The sequence below is a fragment of the Monopterus albus genome, unplaced genomic scaffold (assembly GCF_001952655.1).
Source record: "Monopterus albus unplaced genomic scaffold, M_albus_1.0 scaffold517.1, whole genome shotgun sequence".
Lineage (NCBI taxonomy): Eukaryota > Metazoa > Chordata > Actinopteri > Synbranchiformes > Synbranchidae > Monopterus > Monopterus albus.
In genome coordinates, this window is record NW_018128397.1 from 100,953 (window position 1) to 120,596 (window position 19,644).

At 42.2% G+C, this 19,644-nt stretch overlaps 1 pseudogene; it reads left to right on the forward strand.

The window, feature by feature from the left end:
• Positions 1–1,879: 1,879 nt before the first annotated feature.
• On the forward strand, positions 1,880–19,632 carry LOC109952926 (muscarinic acetylcholine receptor M2-like; annotated as a pseudogene).
• Positions 19,633–19,644: the final 12 nt, after the last annotated feature.

The following is a 19,644-nucleotide window of genomic DNA, read 5'->3' on the forward strand; positions in this document are numbered from 1 at the left end:
TGTATCCCTGGTAGCCCAACTCCACAAGCGTTTACGGAAAAGAGACATAGCAAAAAAGCAAACACAGAAGCCCAAGGAAACACAAATGAGGCAAAGCTGTTGCAGCTCGCTGCCGCTGTCAGTGTGTGGGGTATATTAGGCAGCAAGTGAACTTTCAGTCATCAAAGTTGATGTGTTGGAAGCAGGAACAAAAGGCAGCATAAGGATCCGACCAAACTTTGATGGCTGAAAACTGGGTCAGAGACACCAGGTCTTGTTGAGTGTTCCTAGTCTGCAGTGGTTAGTACCTACTAAAAGTGGTCTAAGGAAGGACAAACAGTGAGTCGCAACAGGGCCACGGGCTCCCAAGGCTCACAGGCGAAGAAGTTGATTGTTAAGGAAACGCTCGACACAAGGGTGAGCGAGCGGTGAAAACAGCAGACCCAGGCGGTTGGCTTCGGTGCAAGCAAAGATTTATTTACAGTGTATAAGTAGTGCATCAATATATACAAAGTGAAGTGGTGAATATAACCGGGTGTCGACCAGCAGTAGCAGGAGTTATGGTACGTGGAGTGATGATGGACTGGGCTGCAGGGGTAGGAATCACTCCTGGGCTGGTCAGGCAGGAGATCCGGTTGACTGAGGAGGTAATAGGAGAGATACAGTTAAATTGGAGACTGTGCATCGACCTGTGATGGTGGTGGCTGGTGGAGCTGAGGGTGCCAGGATCCAGAGGAGAGGTCCAAACGTAGAAGGAAGCAGTGAACACACAAACATACTGTACGTAGAATAACGGAATAAACGAGAAAGAGCGATAATCCTAGGGAGGTCTGACGACGTAGAAAGAACTAGCAGGGGAGTGATGGGTGAGCAGAGTATAAATGAGGAGTGAGACAAAGGAGGTGCAGCTGATGAGTGTCAGACAATCAGGGCAGGTGTGTCTAATCAAATAATCAGTGTGAGGGAGCCACAGTAGATTAAACTTAAATTTCATTCATCCCTTTTCAAACAGTTTCATTTAGTTTGAACCTCTGTTGAAATGGTCAAAAATGAGAAATACTGTACAGCGGTCTCTATGATGAGAAAGATTCAGTGGCAGTGACCGTGGTGCGGTGGGTAGAGCAGTCGTCTCCCAACCACAAGGTTGGAGGTTTGAGTCTCGGTGCCGGCCGTCCGTGTGTTGAAGTGCCCTTGGGCAAGACAATGAAGCCCCCCGATGGTTAAAGCCATTGGCTGAATTGGCACCACAGATGGCTGCCATCGGTTCTGTACCGGAAACAAATTCCTTGTGTGTGTAAAAACATACTTGGCCATATAATTCATTCTTTTTTTTTTTTATTCATTCTATAGTGGTGATATGACACCTAGAGCAGGGAGGCTGTTGAATTCATCTAAAAAAAATTAACTCAACTTCTCCTCACGACCACAGTTTTCACTTCTTTTAAACAGGTTTTTTAATGAATGGTTGACACATTTGTGCTCTTTCTGAGAATAGAACAATGGAAGCAAACAGATTCACAATGAGCTGCAGAGCCACAAAGGTGTCAACCAACTGCTGCACTGACTCCTGTGTACATAGAATTAGGCAGGTGGACATAATGTTACTGCTGATTGGTGTATGTGAATTAGTTCGGCCAGAGCCAGTGGACAGAGCCAGCCATGACAGTGTTATCTTATCTTATCTAAATCTTGGCAAGAATGTGAACAAGTACCTTCTACAAGAAGTCAAACTTTTTAACCATACTATAGCTGCATAAATATTGTAGAAATATTTCTAAAACCACTGACATTTATTGTGGCATCACAATTTGCGTCCACCGCTCATTCTGATTTACCTTTTTTGTGCAGTGGTCATGGCTATTAACCATGAAGACATGCCCATTGCTTCCTTCTGTCAACAAAAGCCTTTTTTGTGCTACACTGAACACACACTCTCTGAATATGCCATCCAAGTGCGAGAAAGCCCAGCGGACTGCTTAATGCCCACTGTAAGTACTAACACACTCTGACTCTGCTGTGATAGCTTTGAGTGTTTACTCAGGACACCAAGTCAAACCCCACAAGAGATAAAGTCATCCTCAGCTCCCATTTCTTAATGAGTCACTTTCATATTATGTCCCCCGAATGCAAATATTGTCTGTTACACATTGATTATACATTAACAATTTTTTTTTCTTTTTTTTAATCGCTTGCTGCCAGTCAGTGCTGGCGATTTCCTATGAAATGTACGTACATGCAAATTACTTCTTTTTGTGGTGCATACTGTACCTGTCACACTACCTAGTCACTTCTCCAAGGCTGGCAGGATGATTAAGTATTCATAATCCATTTGAAATAATGTGCTTATTATGTATACAAGTAATTTGCCAAATTAATAATATTGTCACAAATCCTGGTGTTTTTAAAGCTCTACCTGTGATTTTGTGCACTGAAGTCCAAAGATGGGTTGTATTTTTGGACCATTATGATTGCATGAGTATGTGACATTTTCTAACTTGTCAATGGACAGAAGCTTGTCCTACATGAATAGAAACAAATGAGCTCAGTAATGACGTGTGAATGATCACACACCCACTGCGTAATGTGCTACGCTCACACTGTGATATATACGTGTAGCAGTTAGCATCAGGGGAGTTTAGAGCACACGATGGACTGAATTGCAGAAGGAATATTAAAACTGTCAGGTAAGTAGTCATTCGTGTTGACATGAGATGTTTTAGATGCAGTATTTACCTGTTATTTGAACTTTATAGCATTCCAATTACAGTGTGAATCATGGCTCACTTTTTTATTTAAATCATTCAGTTTCATTTTGAAGATCTCCAGTCACAAATTTGGTCTTTATTTTAAACTACATTAATCATATTTCTATACAAGTATCAAATATATTATCTACTCTATAGTTCATAGGACCACTGTAGAGTGTTTATGTCTTTCCATTTTTACTTTGGTTTTACTGCCCATTATGTTATTCTTCTGGTTTTATTGTCAGAGTCTCATCAGCTTCATTTCCAGGAGCAGGCAGCTGCATTAAACAAAACTGTGAATAACCCATTCACTACCTGCTCAGCACCAATGACAGAAAGATGAAGTTAACTGGTGAACAGAGTTGAGCATTTAGCAGTTGAAGAGCCAGATTTTGTCTTCAGCAGTTTGTAGAGATCAAAACAGAAACAGGACCTCGAGTGAGTGTTGCTCAGTGTCTGCTAGGTGTGGACCTAGGTAACAATGTGCTTTGCTGTTATAACCTTGTAAATGTAAAGTGATGATAGATAAATGTAGTGTCTCAAACATTCCCCTATCAGGTCAGATGTCAGACAATAAGAACATAATTTATAGCAATGTGCAAGCACTTGATATCAACAACCTCACTTTTCACTTTGATAATGTTAGCACACACTCCTAAACTACATGGTATCTGCAAACACACACACACACACACCACTGTCTGATGCTGTTCCACCAGCAACACTACCAACTCCTCTCCATCTTATCGATGCTGTCCAGAACCATATTTAAAATGGAGATGCAGCTCTTTGAACCAAGCTTGTGTGCAGATGTGTGTGCGCATTTGTCTGGCTTGCTCCATATCGGTTTCTCTCACTTGCCTGAGACTGTATGCCTGGTTGTGTATGTGTTCAACTGTATAAGTGACTGTTTATCCATCTGTCTACTTTTTTGTGTGTGTGTTGGTTTGCACAGCACCCCCAAAAGGACTGTTAAGTCAGTTCTGTGTCAATCCAGCCAAACCCCTGGCACAGATTAACAGGAGAGGGCAGCACCGGCCTCTGAGGGCAAGAATTGTAGGAGTAATTGCACCAATTAGGAAACCCGACCACCCGGCCCTACACTCACCCTGGCTGGCTCAAGATAAGAGTGCACACATGCTCAGACAGGCAGGCACAGGGGTGTGCTCTCCACATACCCACTCGTAACATGGTAGCTACAGTATGCAACGCTGTGCCAAACATCATCTGTTAGCCTGTGCTGCATGAGGGAATTGAGGTCTGTCTTATAATCCTTAATGCAATCATTTCCAGGGCCAAGCACCTAGATGCACATATCAAAACTCTCTGAGCTAAATTAATTTTTTTTTTTAGGTAGACTAATTTACAGGTACATTGGCCAGAGGCTTGCTCTCATGGATTAGAGCAGTCTGGAAGCTGATGGCAGGCCATATATGAAAATTATCCAGTGTTTAATGGGGCTGTGGGGATAAAGCTGCTGGAAATGCTCTGCTTAAAGATAAAATCCTTTTTATTTTACTAATTGTATTGTAGCACTAACTGAGCAGTGCTAACCTGAGTTTAGTTTAAACAGGGTTTTAATTTTTTGATGATCAGGCCATGAGATTTAATAACAGAAGTGCACATTCAATCCTGCAAACATGTGGCTGCTTTCAGAGAAATGTGACTTTGTTTAGACTTGTGGCATTTAACATGAATGTATACTGTTCCTGCAGAGTGTGTTGTCATTTTCAGTATACTGTACAGCATTCGACAACACTATTTTACAGGTCTGTAAATTCTAGTTTATTTCCTAAGAAGTCTCCCAGAAAGAGCCTTATAATTTGGCACAAATCTTAGGTAAAAATAGAGTGAGCTGTTGGTACACTTCTAGTTATGTCTAAATGCTAAGCACACACTCGAGGCTTTTATTCAGAAGACAAAGTGAACTATACATGCCAAGTGTCCAGCATAAATGAAAAACATTTCAAATAATAAATAAAACACTCATTTTAATTGATCTATTTCTTTCGTGATAATTGATCTGGTAGTCAATAATGAACAACACAAATCAATGAACTAACAAAAAAGAGTCTTAGAACTTTGCCTTTTTGTCTGTAATTAGGACCAAACTACTTGGTTCTTTACAGGAAACTTTCAAGAAATTATTTGGAAGTACTGGACCTGTAAAATAAAGTGTTACCAAGCATTCAATTCTACTTAGATTTTTATGTTGCCTCTGCACGTTTTTAGCCTGCAGTGAGATATTGATTGAAATGTTCAACTTAGTGGCAGGGGGTGGGGGGTTGGTATTCAGAGGTGTTTGGTTGGTGGGGAAGTGGTATTGATTGTGCTTAAAATGACAAAATTGATGAGGCCCACTTTGACACACTACCCCCATTGCCACCTGCAGATAAAGTGCGTGCCAGAGGAGCAGGACTGATCAAGTTCTGATCATGAACAACATGAGACCTACAAATCAGTCAGTCAAGTTTTGCTGCTTGAAAATAACTAAACTATTTTTCATCGTGCAGTGATAATGCATGGACTGGCAGCATATTTGATTTAAGAGAACAGGTAAATACTCTGGTAATTAATAGGCATCATGCACATTCTGACAAGTTAAAAAGTCCTCAGAGCTCTGGTAATCATAAACCCGCATGCAAAGCACATAATATATTTGTGAAGTAGCACAAGCTGCTAATTTGGGCATCTACTGAATGGCATTTGGTTGCGCATAATTCATTGGAAAGGCTCTATCATATCTTGAGAGGGAGAGGGAACATTTTTGACATGCTTGAGTGATCCCGCTTGCTTCCATCCCAGTGTTCCCCTTCCTCTTTGTCACTTGCAGGTTGCCGGTTCCATGTGCTGCATAGCCAATTACCCATGAAAATAAGACAGGGAGAGCCAGTTGCAAGTGATTAATGCACACTAAACAAGTACCTACTAGATTCCGAAAAATGCTTGCAGAGGCAGATGGAAGAAAATGTTTAGTATATGGTAACAGAATGCTTTAGAATGTTTTTTTCTTTTATTAGAGCATTTAATCAAAACATCACATTTTGCAAAAAAAAAAACAACAACATGAACGGGGAAGCTAAGGTTCAAAGCCATCCTGCGTGATTGAAGACGTTTGCACCCTTTTTCTTGGTGAGCTGTATGACCCACTGCTCAAAAACAACTCTCACCAGGAGTGGATGTCTATTTTGAACCCCACATTTGCTCTGATTGTTGTGACTGACTGTGTAAATCCATCACTACGATCTTCCAGGAAACTGCACAAGTGTTTCCAGGGGTCTTTTCAAGATACGGGTGCACTTACAGACTAAGCGAGAGTGAGAATGAGGAGGAAAATTAAGGAGAGATGAGAGAGATTGAGGAAAGACCTGCATGGCTCAAGATGGATATTTTCAAATAAATAAATATATGGAGAGAAATGGTTGAGCAGAGCATAGTGCATTTGAGGAAAGAGGAAAATAAGTAAACAGTAACTGAAGGGAGAGGGAACATTTTTGACATGCCTGAGTGATCCAGCTTGCTTCCATCCCAGTGTTCCCCTTCCTCTTTGACACTTGCAGGTTGCCGGTTCCATGTGCTGCATAGCCAATTACCCATGAAAATAAGACAGGGAGAGCCAGTTGCAAGTGATTAACGCACACTAAACAAGTACCTACTAGATTCCGAAAAATGCTTGCAGAGGCAGATGGAAGAAAATGTTTAGTATATGGTAACAGAATGCTTTAGAATGTTTTTTTCTTTTATTAGAGCATTTAATCAAAACATCACATTTTGCCTGCATCTAAATAAATGAGAGAAACACATTGGGGAACTAGTTTATTCCCTTTCTTTACCCAACATACAGAGGGTGTTATAACAGGAGGCTTTGCACAAACAAACAGCTTGGCATATCATTACGCATGTGATTTGGGAAGCTTAACTTAATTGTGAGGCCGAGATTGGCCATGTTCTGCACAGGGAAGGTCTCAAAGGGCAAGACTGGAGATGAGGGAGTGGAGTGGGATTGGATGCTGCAGCAGACTGAATTACTGAAAGGATACAAATTCCTTGTGTGTAACAGACTTGGCCAATACAGGTGATTATCCTTATCCTTATCCTGTTTGGTGTGTAACCACCGGACATAATGAACATCTGACCCCGTATGGAAAATTTCCTTCTTGGTTTTAATCAGGTTGTAAATGGCAACATATGGACCATTCCCTTTTGCTGTGTGAAGCGTATGCTCAGTGTTTGCTATTTACTTTGGCAGACAAAGGACTGCTGTTCATCTTTTGTCATGTATTGACTCATTGGACAATTAGAGAATGTGAATGAGTCCAAAGCAGGGCCAAGAATAGCTTCATGAAATGTCCCACTTTCTGACCTCCAGTCCTAACAGAAAGCAAGTGATATGTGTCCGGGTGACCACAAATTAAGGCCACATATGCTTCACATCTGGGCTATTGCTTAATCAAAGCTCTGAGAAGAACAAGCTAAAATAAAAAGTAATTACTAGAATCAGGTCACGGGTTACAATTCTGACTTAACTATGGGAATTTCTAAATGAGGGAACATATCAAAATATCTGTGAAAGCAACATTTGACCTCACAGCTTTCAATAAAACCCATTTATCTTGTTGTATTTACATGAAGCTTTCAACTGCACACATAAGTGACTGTGACAAGGGCCAAACTGTGATGGCTGATAACTGGTCAGAGCATCTCCCTGACAGCCGAAAAATGCTTGCAGAGGCAGATGGAAGAAAATGTTTAGTATATGGTAACAGAATGCTTTAGAATGTTTTTTTCTTTTATTAGAGCATTTAATCAAAACATCACATTTTGCCTGCATCTAAATAAATGAGAGAAACACATTGGGGAACTAGTTTATTCCCTTTCTTTACCCAACATACAGAGGGTGTTATAACAGGAGGCTTTGCACAAACAAACAGCTTGGCATATCATTACGCATGTGATTTGGGAAGCTTAACTTAATTGTGAGGCCGAGATTGGCCATGTTCTGCACAGGGAAGGTCTCAAAGGGCAAGACTGGAGATGAGGAAGTGGAGTGGGATTGGATGCTGCAGCAGACTGAATTACTGAAAGGATACAAATTCCTTGTGTGTAACAGACTTGGCCAATACAGGTGATTATCCTTATCCTTATCCTGTTTGGTGTGTAACGACCGGACATAATGAACATCTGACCCCGTATGGAAAATTTCCTTCTTGGTTTTAATCAGGTTGTAAATGGCAACATATGGACCATTCCCTTTTGCTGTGTGAAGCGTATGCTCAGTGTTTGCTATTTGCTTTGGTAGACAAAGGACTGCTGTTCATCTTTTGTCATGTATTGACTCATTGGACAATTAGAGAATGTGAATGAGTCCAAAGCAGGGCCAAGAATAGCTTCATGAAATGTCCCACTTTCTGACCTCCAGTCCTAACAGAAAGCAAGTGATATGTGTCCGGGTGACCACAAATTAAGGCCACATATGCTTCACATCTGGGCTATTGCTTAATCAAAGCTCTGAGAAGAACAAGCTAAAATAAAAAGTAATTACTAGAATCAGGTCACGGGTTACAATTCTGACTTAACTATGGGAATTTCTAAATGAGGGAACATATCAAAATATCTGTGAAAGCAACATTTGACCTCACAGCTTTCAATAAAACCCATTTATCTTGTTGTATTTACATGAAGCTTTCAACTGCACACATAAGTGACTGTGACAAGGGCCAAACTGTGATGGCTGATAACTGGTCAGAGCATCTCCCTGACAGCAGGTCTTGTTGGGTGTTCCTGGTCTGCAGTGGTTAGTATCTATTAAAAGAGGTCTAAGGAAGGACAAACAGTGAACCAGTGACAGTGTCACAGGCTCTCTGACTATGAGGTTGTTCTACTGTATGTTAAACTTTAAAAATTCATTCATCCTTTTCAAATGATTTCATTTTGTTTGTACATCTGTTAAAATTGTCAAAAATGAGAAATACTGTACATTGGTCTCTATGAAGAGAAACATTCAGAGGCTAGAATGGTGATATCACACCAAGATTAGGGGGGCTGTTGAATTTGTCAAAAAAAAAAATCTCTAACTTCTCCTCATGATCAGTTTTCAGTTCTTTTACACAGGTTTTTCCACTGAATGACACATTTATGCTCTGACAGTAGAATGATGAAACAAACAGATTCACAGAAGACACACAATGCGCTGCAGAGTGACAAGTGCCAACCAACTTTTGCACTGACTCCTGTGTACACAGAATTAGACAGACCTAATGTTATGGTTCATGAAAAGTCAATGTACAGTATCAACTGTACAGTATTTTGCTTTAACTATTTAACATATACTTACCATGAGCGCCGAGGTCACCCTCCCGAGCGGCCTCTCCGGTCTCCTGCCTGGCCCCAAGGTCGTCCTCCCGAGCGGCCTCTCCGGTCTCCTGCCTGGCCCCGAGGTCGTCTTCCCGAGTGGCCTCTCCGGTCTCCTGCCTGGACCTGCGGCCGTCCTTCCCAGTGGCCTCCCTGGACTCTTGCCTGGCACCACAGCTTCCCTGGACTCTTGCCTGGTACCACGGCGGCCCTCCCGAGCGGCCCCCCGGACTCTTGCCTGGCACAGCGGCCACTCTTCCGAGCTGTTTTTCTGGGTCACCTCATGGATAAGGACTATGTTTTTTGGGGGGTTATTTTTTCTTTTGCCTGTTTGGTCCCGTTCCCCCTGTGTCTGTGTTGTGGGCCCAGTGGTCTCTGGGATTTTTTTTTTTGCGTTTGTCTTCTCTCATAGCCCAGAGTGCAGGACAATAAAGTGTTCATATCAACCATGATATGAAAAAAATATGGCGTCTAAAAGTGGCAGCCTCAGAGAAAATAAATGAGACCTTAGCAAAGTGCTGGCAAAATGTTAAAAAAATAGTCATAATCTAAGTTGAGTGCAAGTCGCCAGCACTTTCTCGGCCAGCAGATGCTCACGCAGTGACACAAGCCTATATCTTTGGAAGTTTTATTTTGGACAAATCCACACCTTGCAGTTTTTGTTCAAAGCAAACTTAGCAAGGTGTCTTATATTGTATATACCAAGCTTGGAGCATTGAGGTTGTGGTGGTTGATGGCTCTGCAGGATGTCAGATTTTCATGCAGCAGAACCACAATCTTTCCTTCCAAAAGTCATAAAAACGATTGAGTGAGAGGGGACTCTAGCAGCATTTTAGTCTGATGTGTGTAGGACATAGTAAGCACACAAGGGGTTACAAAGATCTGGATTGTAGTGCACAATATAAGCACATTTTGGTGTTGCATTTCTTACAGGGAGTCTGTGACTTATAGATGTGCATTAAAGAGAAATGGCATGGCTCTGTAGCTGTGCAGTATGGCTATAGGACTGTGACACAGCAACATGATGGGTAGCCGTGCTCCTGGTGTGACCCGCACATTTGGCACTAGCTAGACCTTGTCAAGGGCTTTTCAGCCAATTCAGCATATTGAATCGAGGTCAGGTCTCATCAGCAACAGAGACCAAGGGCAGAGAATGGCAGTATCATTTGCACCTTCTTATCAGACATATTCTTGGGAAGAAGAAAAAAAGGCTGATTGGTAGCAGCTGTTGTGAACAAGACCTGATTTGTTTACAACTTGTATATTTACAGTCTAGCTCTTTTTTATTTACGCATAGCGAATAGAGATAACGCGATGTGCTGGGAGGGGGAAATATTTCTCACACAGGCAGGGGCGCCGCTAGCAGTTTTGGGCCCTATGAAAAAATTTGAAGTTGGGCCCTCTACCTCACCCAAAGCTAGTCTCTGTGGGCCCCCAGAGTTCGTGGGCCCTTAGAATCGTCCTAACTTTCCCCCCCTAACGGCGCTCGTGCACACAGGCAACAGAACACATGCTAGTTGGCTGTAGTTTATGTTGTATGTTCGGGTGCCACTTTTTCAGTCCGTCTGGCCCAGACCAAGGCGATGTAAGCGTCTGCCTTGATCATTGCTAGTTCTTTCACGCACGTAGAAACCGTCAGGCCAGGTTTTGGAGCTCCTGGCTGTGGAAAATAAGTTTTGCCACCTTGAATTTTATATCTAGGAAACTTTATATTAGAAAGTTTCACATTCAGTATTTCAGAGGCTGTGCCAGTTTGAACCTAATAGCATAATCTAACTGTACTTTACTCATGGCCCTATTATATTTTCCACTCAGAATTCTTCACATGATTAGAAGGCTGAAGCTGACAATTGTATTTTACTCTTCTTTACAAATAGTCTCTTTTATTCTCTTTTCTAGGTTCTATCTGAGAAGGAGGTGGCAACAACAGACCAAATGCCATGGATGTATTCAATTTCACCTACTGGAATGCCTCTGAAGGCAACACCACAGACGTTGTGGAAGAGAGCAGAAGTGCCTACAAGACTGTGGAGGTGGTGTTCATTGTGTTGGTGGCCAGTTTATTCAGTTTGATTACAGTTATTGGAAATATTTTGGTCATGTTTTCCATCAAAGTTAATAGGAACTTACACACTGTCAACAACTATTTTTTATTCAGCCTCGCATGTGCTGACCTAATCATCGGACTGTGCTCTATGAACTTGTATACAGTCTACATAGTAATGGGCTACTGGCCTCTGGGGCCGGTGGTGTGCGACCTGTGGTTAGCCTTGGACTATGTTGTCAGTAATGCATCTGTCATGAATCTTCTCATCATAAGCTTTGACAGATACTTCTGTGTGACCAAGCCCCTCAGCTACCCTGTCAAAAGGACCACCAAGATGGCAGGAATGATGATTGCTGCAGCCTGGGTCTTGTCTTTCATCCTGTGGGCGCCTGCCATTCTCTTCTGGCAGTTCATAGTTGGTGGGCGGACAGTACCGGAGAAGGAGTGCTACATCCAGTTCTTCTCTAATGCTGCCATCACATTTGGCACAGCCATCGCCGCCTTCTACCTGCCTGTCATCATCATGATTCAGCTCTACTGGCAGATCTCAAGATCAAGCAAGAGCCGTGTGAAGAAGGAACACCGCAAGACATCAGGGGCCAACCCAGAACCCCTGTCGCCTGGCCAGAGGAGGAACAACATGCCAAAACCCAACAACAACAACATACCAGGGGAGGACACCAGATGTTCCCTGAGCCAGAACACTGATGATCGAGTCAACCAGCATGACGGAAAACTGCAGAATGGTAAAGGACCTTCCTCAACAAATGCTGAGGGAGAAATTGAAGGGGTTGATGGCGCAAGGGAGAACTGTGCTCATGGAGAAGAGAAGGAAAGCTCCAATGACTCTACATCCTGCGGTGTGGCTGCATCCAACCAGAAGGAGAAGGTGGCACCCTCTGCTGCTAACTTCAGTGTTGAGACAAACCAGCCACTCCCACATCCAAGAGCCAAGGCGGGGAGCTCCAAGCTGACCTGCATCAAGATCAAGACTAAAGCACCCAAGGGTGACTGTTATACACCATTCTCCATGGAGACTGCCCCAGCCACAGAGCAGCAGAATCGTGTGGCTCAGAAAATTATAAAGCAGCCTCCCAACAAGAAGAAGATGGCAGCACCGTCATGGGAGTAAAAAGTGACCCACACCATAATGGCCATCCTGGTAGCTTTTATAGCCACCTGGACTCCTTATAATGTAATGGTGCTTATTAACACCTTCTGCTCCAGCTGCATCCCAAGCACAGTGTGGACTATTGGTTACTGGCTGTGCTACATCAACAGCACCATCAACCCTGCCTGCTACGCTCTGTGCAATGTCACATTTAAAAAGACATTCAAGCATCTTCTCCTCTGCCAATATAAAAATATTAGGTCAGGCAGATAAATATGGGCCACTTAGTAAGGAGAGCTGAAGTACAAATTTCCTGTATGTGTGTGCTTGTGTGTGTGAAAGAGGTTTGTGAGCATGATAACGACTGCAAGAGTATGTTTGAAATTACTTTCACTAATTTGATCACAAGTTTTCCAATTTCTCTTTCAATAACCAGTTGTAGCACTTTACACAAATCCAACTCTGATGCCAGTTGCATTGAGATGTGTCGTGCAGAAGCCATGCAGATAAGGAGGGTGTTAGGGTTATTTTATCATAAACAAACGGACTGAGTAGACCGAGGCTGATTTTCTTTATATAAGGATTTTAATACTTGCAGCAAGGGAGCATTCAATACATACAGTTCAGTTGCATGAAAACAATGCTCAGAGAGGCAGTCTCAACTGAGCCTATTTATACAGTCAAGTTGGTACTGTGGCAGTTCAAGAATTCAATCCCTGTTATCAGTCTCTGTCTACCAGACAGAGCCAGGCGCCATCACAAACCTTTCTGCATACTCATGGTCTGGTATTTGTGAGAACTATGTGGATCAGCTCAAGCACGAATACATGATCTGCTCTAAACCAAAACACCTGCACGTACAAATGTATAACATCTTCTTGAGCATTTGAACAAGCCATAATACAGCATTTTCCCCACAGAGGGATTCAATGCTATTCAGTCGTATGCTCAGAAATAAGGGTGTGTAAAGCAGAGAGCATTTAGGAGTGACACTGAGCTGATTAAAAAATGACCAAAAAAGAGTGTAGGAAGATCTGCACTGTGTGAGAACACAAGAAAACTTCTAAATGGGTAAATACCGCAGACTGAATTTACAGTCTTCTGAAGTTTGAAGTTCAGTGAAGGTAACTGTACATATAAGTGTATACTCTATTTGCATGGCCACGTGTGGGTGGGTGTGCTGGCTCAAAGTATGCATGTGCACCCGTGTGTGTCTGCCTTCTTGTGATCATCATCTTCCTGAAGGGTACAATGGGGCAGCATGTGCAGGTTGCCCCATGCTCACATCAGAGTTGGAGTCTGTGAGAACGAGCTGCTGTCAATACACAACAGTGTATATGTGTGTACAACGTTATAAATATGTTGCTGTCAAATTTGCACTCTGGTGGAACCAACCAGTGGCCAGAAACAAGTTTATACTTAAAGAGCTGGTTCAGCCAAATTACAAAATAAAAGCATTTTCTCATTTACTGAGGTTTAACAACACAAGTGGTTACAGTAGGTTGATTATATTTGACAAGGTTTGAAATATTTGGGCCTCTACCCCAAAACACTGATGAATACCATTTTTTTACATTATTTAATCCAGAGACAATGTCCTGGTCATACAAACCTCACTGAGGATAGTTTTCTTGGAACTACTTCATAAAGAAGAATTAGTCTTTTGTGAAAGCAGATGACAGCAAGAGAGAAATAAAAAGAAAGTCACTTTCGGCTTTTCCTGTTTAGGGGTGGCCACAGTGAATCGTCATACTGACGACTCGCATGTTGACATTTGGCGCATGTTTTACGCCGGATGCCTTAACTGACACAACCCTAAATCGAACCCGGGCCGCAGCGGCGAGAGCACTGCGCCTTAACCACTAGCCTAAGAGGGAAGGCTTACAGCAAGAGAGAAATGATTTTTGTAATTTGGGGTCACCAACTCTTTATATTTGAAGTACATATATTAATGACCCATATTGTTCCATATGATACAAATATATTTATCCAAAGGGTGAAGATATACTCAACTACAAAATGTGCTTTGAACCAGTTGTTGAGAATGTGTCAGATTTGCCCGGCTGCACCTGCCTCTCACCTTCCTCTCTTTGATTTCGGTTTCGGATCACGCCACATTCCACACATTCCCCAGTCAACACCAGCTGCATTCAATTAGTCCTTCACCTTATTTGTACCCTGCTCACATACCACTCCCTTGCAGTTTGTCATAGCTCCCATGCAGACAACCAGCACCACTTTAATATCTCTTCTTTGTATATACTGTACTATTGTTTTTGTTTGTTTTCGTACCACCCGTCCATACCTTGGATTTGTACATGCCTTACCCGGTTCCTTGTTTCAAATCTCTTGCTCCTCCTAACCACCGTAACTACGGACCGCCATCCCTGGACCATACACCTCCTCGCCTTTCCACTCTCCACCAGCCAGGTCGATGTACAGTCCTACAAACTGCCTTTTTTCACCATCATCCTCTACTTGTCTCCACAGCCGGCTTCACCTCAAGTGACCTATTCTGTTTCCACAGCTTGGCCCAGCTTCTCCATATTCCAATAGTGGCAGTACCGTGCTGATCGACACCCAGTTCCATAGATTATATTTTTTTCAGTATTCCTGCCTTTTTGTCATTTCACTTGTAAATATCTGTACAGCATTCATTAAACCTGCTTGCACCGAAGTCAGTCCTCTGGGTCTGTGCTTTTGTTTTCGCTCATTCACCCTCCCGTATGTGAGCGACTATAACAGAATGAACTTCCCACTCTGGTTTGAAGGAGCAGTCTGACATTTTTGGAAATATGATTAATCACTTTCTGGTCAAGAATTCAAAGGAAAGATTAGTGCCACTCATATTTTAGATATGAAACTGGGGCCAGGTGACAGTTAGTGATGTGGAAACGGATCACCTGACTGTGCCAAAAGGTTTAAAACAATCCATCTGGCACCTCTAAACCTTGCTAATTAATACGCTTGCTAATTGTTTGTTTAATCTGTACAAAAACTGAATACAATTGGTGGTTTGGTTGTGTGCGAGACAGAAATTTCCTGAAGCGTTGTCAATGTGAGGATGTCACTGCAGCTGGCCAAGAAACACAACATGGAGAAACAAAATGTTTTTCCCCATTTTGTACAGATTAAAAAATAAAACTCCCTGAACACAACCTGTCATTTCTCAGAGAATTTTAAGAGCTCTAGTAACAACAGGCACCGAGCAACAACAGTTGATTGTTCAGTTTACGCTTTGATTTTCTAGCCGTTATACCACATCACATCAGCTTCTACGGCTGCTGACAGGATATCTGATGTTTATTTTATTGTGGCTATTAAGGTTTTTATGTTTGCTATTCACTGCTAGGAAGCCTCCTAACTCTGTGAGGGAAGCAAGTGGTCAGAGCTCAGAGCTGTGGATTATTACTGTGGGAAGGAAGGCATTGTGCTGTTTTTATTTTTTGTTGTTGTGTGAGGATGAATGGGAGACATCATCTGATCCTACTGATTAGTGGATTGGTGTCACAGTATGCATGGCACTGTACTCATGAAGACCTGTGTGTGTGTGTGTAGCAATGTTTGTGCACTCCGAGAGTGGAGTGTCCTTCTGATCACAGGTTACAGCCTTGTGATTGAAATAAGAGCTACATTTTGAATCTTTACATGTTTTGTAAATCTTGTTTTCTTAATTAAGGTGTGTATTAATTCTATGAAAACCGTGGTTTTCTTACATTAAAAGTAAAAACAGATGTTCTTATTTTAATTTTAAAATCTTAGTTTACACTAAGACGTGTTCTGTGTATTCATATATGCTATCCATCATTTCACCCTATTAAGAAATTCTCAGTTACATTAATTCAGCAGTTGGAGTTGATGAATATGCCATCAGAGGTTTGGCTGGTAGGGGGCTTTGCACAAAGTGGCACCTGCAGTGAACAGTTCCTCAAGGCTGTCTCCGTAAAGAGAGAGATCGGGGACAGATCATGATGTGGATGATGTGGAACACCTACATCTGAGATTAAAGATCGCCCATTAAATGCTTTCATGCTACATGCCCACTCAATCCTGATCCTGTTATAGTCCCTACCTCATATGAGGTCTTAAATGTAACGTAAATATCACATGCACATTCATTAGCTTGCTCTTTTCTCTTTTGAGTTTGCATTTCTTTGCTGTCAACCTACAACATTATGAATAATATGGTAAATTACCAGACATCAGGGAGATGTGTGTACATTTTTATCATGTGGCTATAGATCTGGGGGGAACAAGTACTAATATTCTTTATTGAAATTAAAGCTGCAGCATAACTATGTAAAATTACTTTATTGCAAAGAAAGGTCCTGCATTCAACATTTTACTTTATGCTAATTTGACATACTTGATTTTAGATCTTTTTTGCTTTTTGCAAATGAAGAATACAGTGTTTTTGGATTGTAAACAACAGTAGGTAATAAAAGCTTGAATACCTCACCCTCTGCTGCACCAGGATCTGTCTCCTGCAATTCTCACAGCTTTACAGACCTGAAACAGCACATAGTTAAAAAAAATTCATAATTTTTCAGCAAACACATCAGAAGTGTATCGGTTCGGGATCCTCAAATGACAATTCTTGTTCCTTTTGTCTGTTTCATATACCTGAATATCTTTAGCTGTGGGTTGGGCATAACAACAAATCTGAAGACAGTAAAGTACACAGAGATACATAAGTAGTACTGAAATGTGTCATTAGGATTATCAGTATTATTTATGATGAATCTTCAGTGTTTTATTATCGGACTGTTATTAATATGTAAGTAACTATTATTTAAACTGTTCATGTTTTATATATACAATATGCAAAAGCTACAAATTAGGAACAACTGTCAAACAGAGATAAGAGCGCTTCACTCTAAAGTAGCATAAAATAAAAAGTAAAGTTAAAGTACCTAAAGCTTTTTTTAATATAGTATACTGTACTATTTGAGTAATTGTATGTTCCACCACTGCTGCACATGCATGAACTGTCCATGCTCATCTATGTGAGCAGTCTCAGCAGTATCTGAGGCATCCATCCAAGTTCAGCATCCACCCATTCGTCACAGTGATAAGTGGAGCCATGTCTGTCTGACATCTGTCACACATCTCAGTGGTCAGTAAAGAGCCTTCCAGAATATCTGATTAATCTTTGCTAAGCTGTCGTTTGAGGTGATCTGGGGATCCCGGTTTGAGCAGCTGCTTGAGTCTTTGATAGAAGATGATGGCAGTTTATCACCTCCTGGAGCTGGAGGAGGGTGGGTGCATCTAAAAAACAAGTGCTTTCTACTTTATCTCCTCGTGACGCAACTTCAGCAGCAGGAGCAAAGTTCTCATTCTTGTTTCACTCCCTCCACTCTTGTTGCTAAGTTGTTGAACAGAACACAACAAAACAATGTTCTTGTTTCAAGGGTTGTCTTTGTGTTGGAAACGGAGGCCAGTTAGGGCTATGAGAGAACGTGGGCTTATGATAGAATGAGACAGCATGACTCGGTGACAGTGAAAGAGCGGCTGTGCATGGGAGGGAGGAAGCCAGCTGATGGGCCCCGAGGAGTACACTGTAACAAATTGCTGTAAATATACGGTGGATTTAAAACAGTATCGTGCTGTATTTATTAATAACTGTAAAATACTGTAAAATAACCATCACTCACATGTAAATTAACAGGTAATTCAGTAGATTAACAATTAACAGTAGAGAACTGTAATTTAACAGTATAAAACAGTATTTTCTGTCAAGCTTAGGAAAGACATGCTCCACCTGGAACTCAACCACACTAAGGTAATGTAATTTATCCAGTGTCCATTCATCCATTTTTGTATTTTTCTGTTTTCAGTACACAGAAACGCGAAAACGCATACTTTCGTTAAAACACATACTTTCTCGATTGTATCCATGTTGACGGCCCAAAACACCCCCCCCATATTGTGAAAACGGAGTCCATGGGTGGGCACGATGCTAATTTAAAAATAGGACTTTTTGTGTTGAGCTCTCTCTGATCTGGATAATAAGTGAAAGAATGATATTGAATAAAGTTACTAACCTGGCATTTTGAGTCTGTGTCTGACTCTGCAGATGAGGAAGTGAAAAGGAGCTCCACCTATGAACAACCCCTTTGTACATCAGTACAGAGTTTGATACCTTCATGCAGGGGGCAGTGTGGCATAGGGTTAAGAAAAATCCTCAGGACAACAGCTCTAAGGCCGAGAAGATCTGGCAACGAGGCAGTCACAATACAGAACAAGAGTGCCTGTCCATATTACTGGGGAAAATGAAGAACAGATGGAGTATTGCTGGTGAAATAGTTCCCTGTGTAGCTAGTATGGAGCAAATGAGATTTGAAGGCCATGCATTCAGGAAGTCACTTTGTGATGGGAAGGAGATTCAGGGATATGCATGGTTGGGAGGAAATGCCATGTATACAAATGGAACCTGTGAAGAACCTCATTTTCACATGCCATGGTGTGGCAGTCATGAGTGCTCAATGATAGAGGCTGCAGTGGAACAAACGTGTGAGGGAGTGGTCTCTATCACTCAAACAGTTTTTGGATCAGTGGAAGAAGGATTTGAAACCTTGCTGGACCCTGTCACCAAGGGGCTTAAAGTGATAGGCAAATATGTCCTGATGGGACTGGGGTGTCTGCTAGTAGCGTTCGTGACCATCATCCTGATGGGGATGTGGAGGAGGAGATGCACAGAAGTCTCATGTCACCCCCAAAGAGAGAGCCTGTAGCAGGGGTCTGCCATGGAAAGAGGGGAGTCCCTTGGTGTAAGAGGACAACAAAGTAGGAATCAACTTCTTCATTTCTGCTCGGACTGCATAAGGTTCACAATGACTGAAGTGACGAACAACTCTGCAGCCGTGAACCTCCGCAATAAGGGCAAAAGCTTGCTGAGCGCAATTACTGCTTTGCTGGTAACTAAGAAATCATTGGACCTGTTGTTTCTCACATAACTCCTTGTGTTTTGCTGATCTGAGGAAAGATCATCCTTCGTGAGCTACTGTGAGGGGCCTCGCATGTTCCAACTGTATTCCATGCAAGAAATGCCCACAATCTTGGGAGTCGTGAGAGACAAGGAAGACAAAAGATCTGTCTCAGTCAAGATCAAGCACAAGATGATGATCTTGGAGTCATTGGCTGGAAAGGCAAGGAGATCCATTGACAGGGTTGGATGGATCTGATGTCAGAAAACGCATGTTTCGACCAGGTACCACCCAGTACTGGTCAAGACATGGAAATACAGGAGACATGTGGTGGCCTACGCAGTACACAGAAGTAACGCTGGGGTTATCTGGTGCCGGGAAGAAGGAAAGAAGTTCTGCAAATCTCTGGGGGATGTCATCAGAAGTCCCTCAAAGCTCCCCGGAACCCGTGGAGGGAGTGTCGGCAAGCCTGTAAAAACGGGT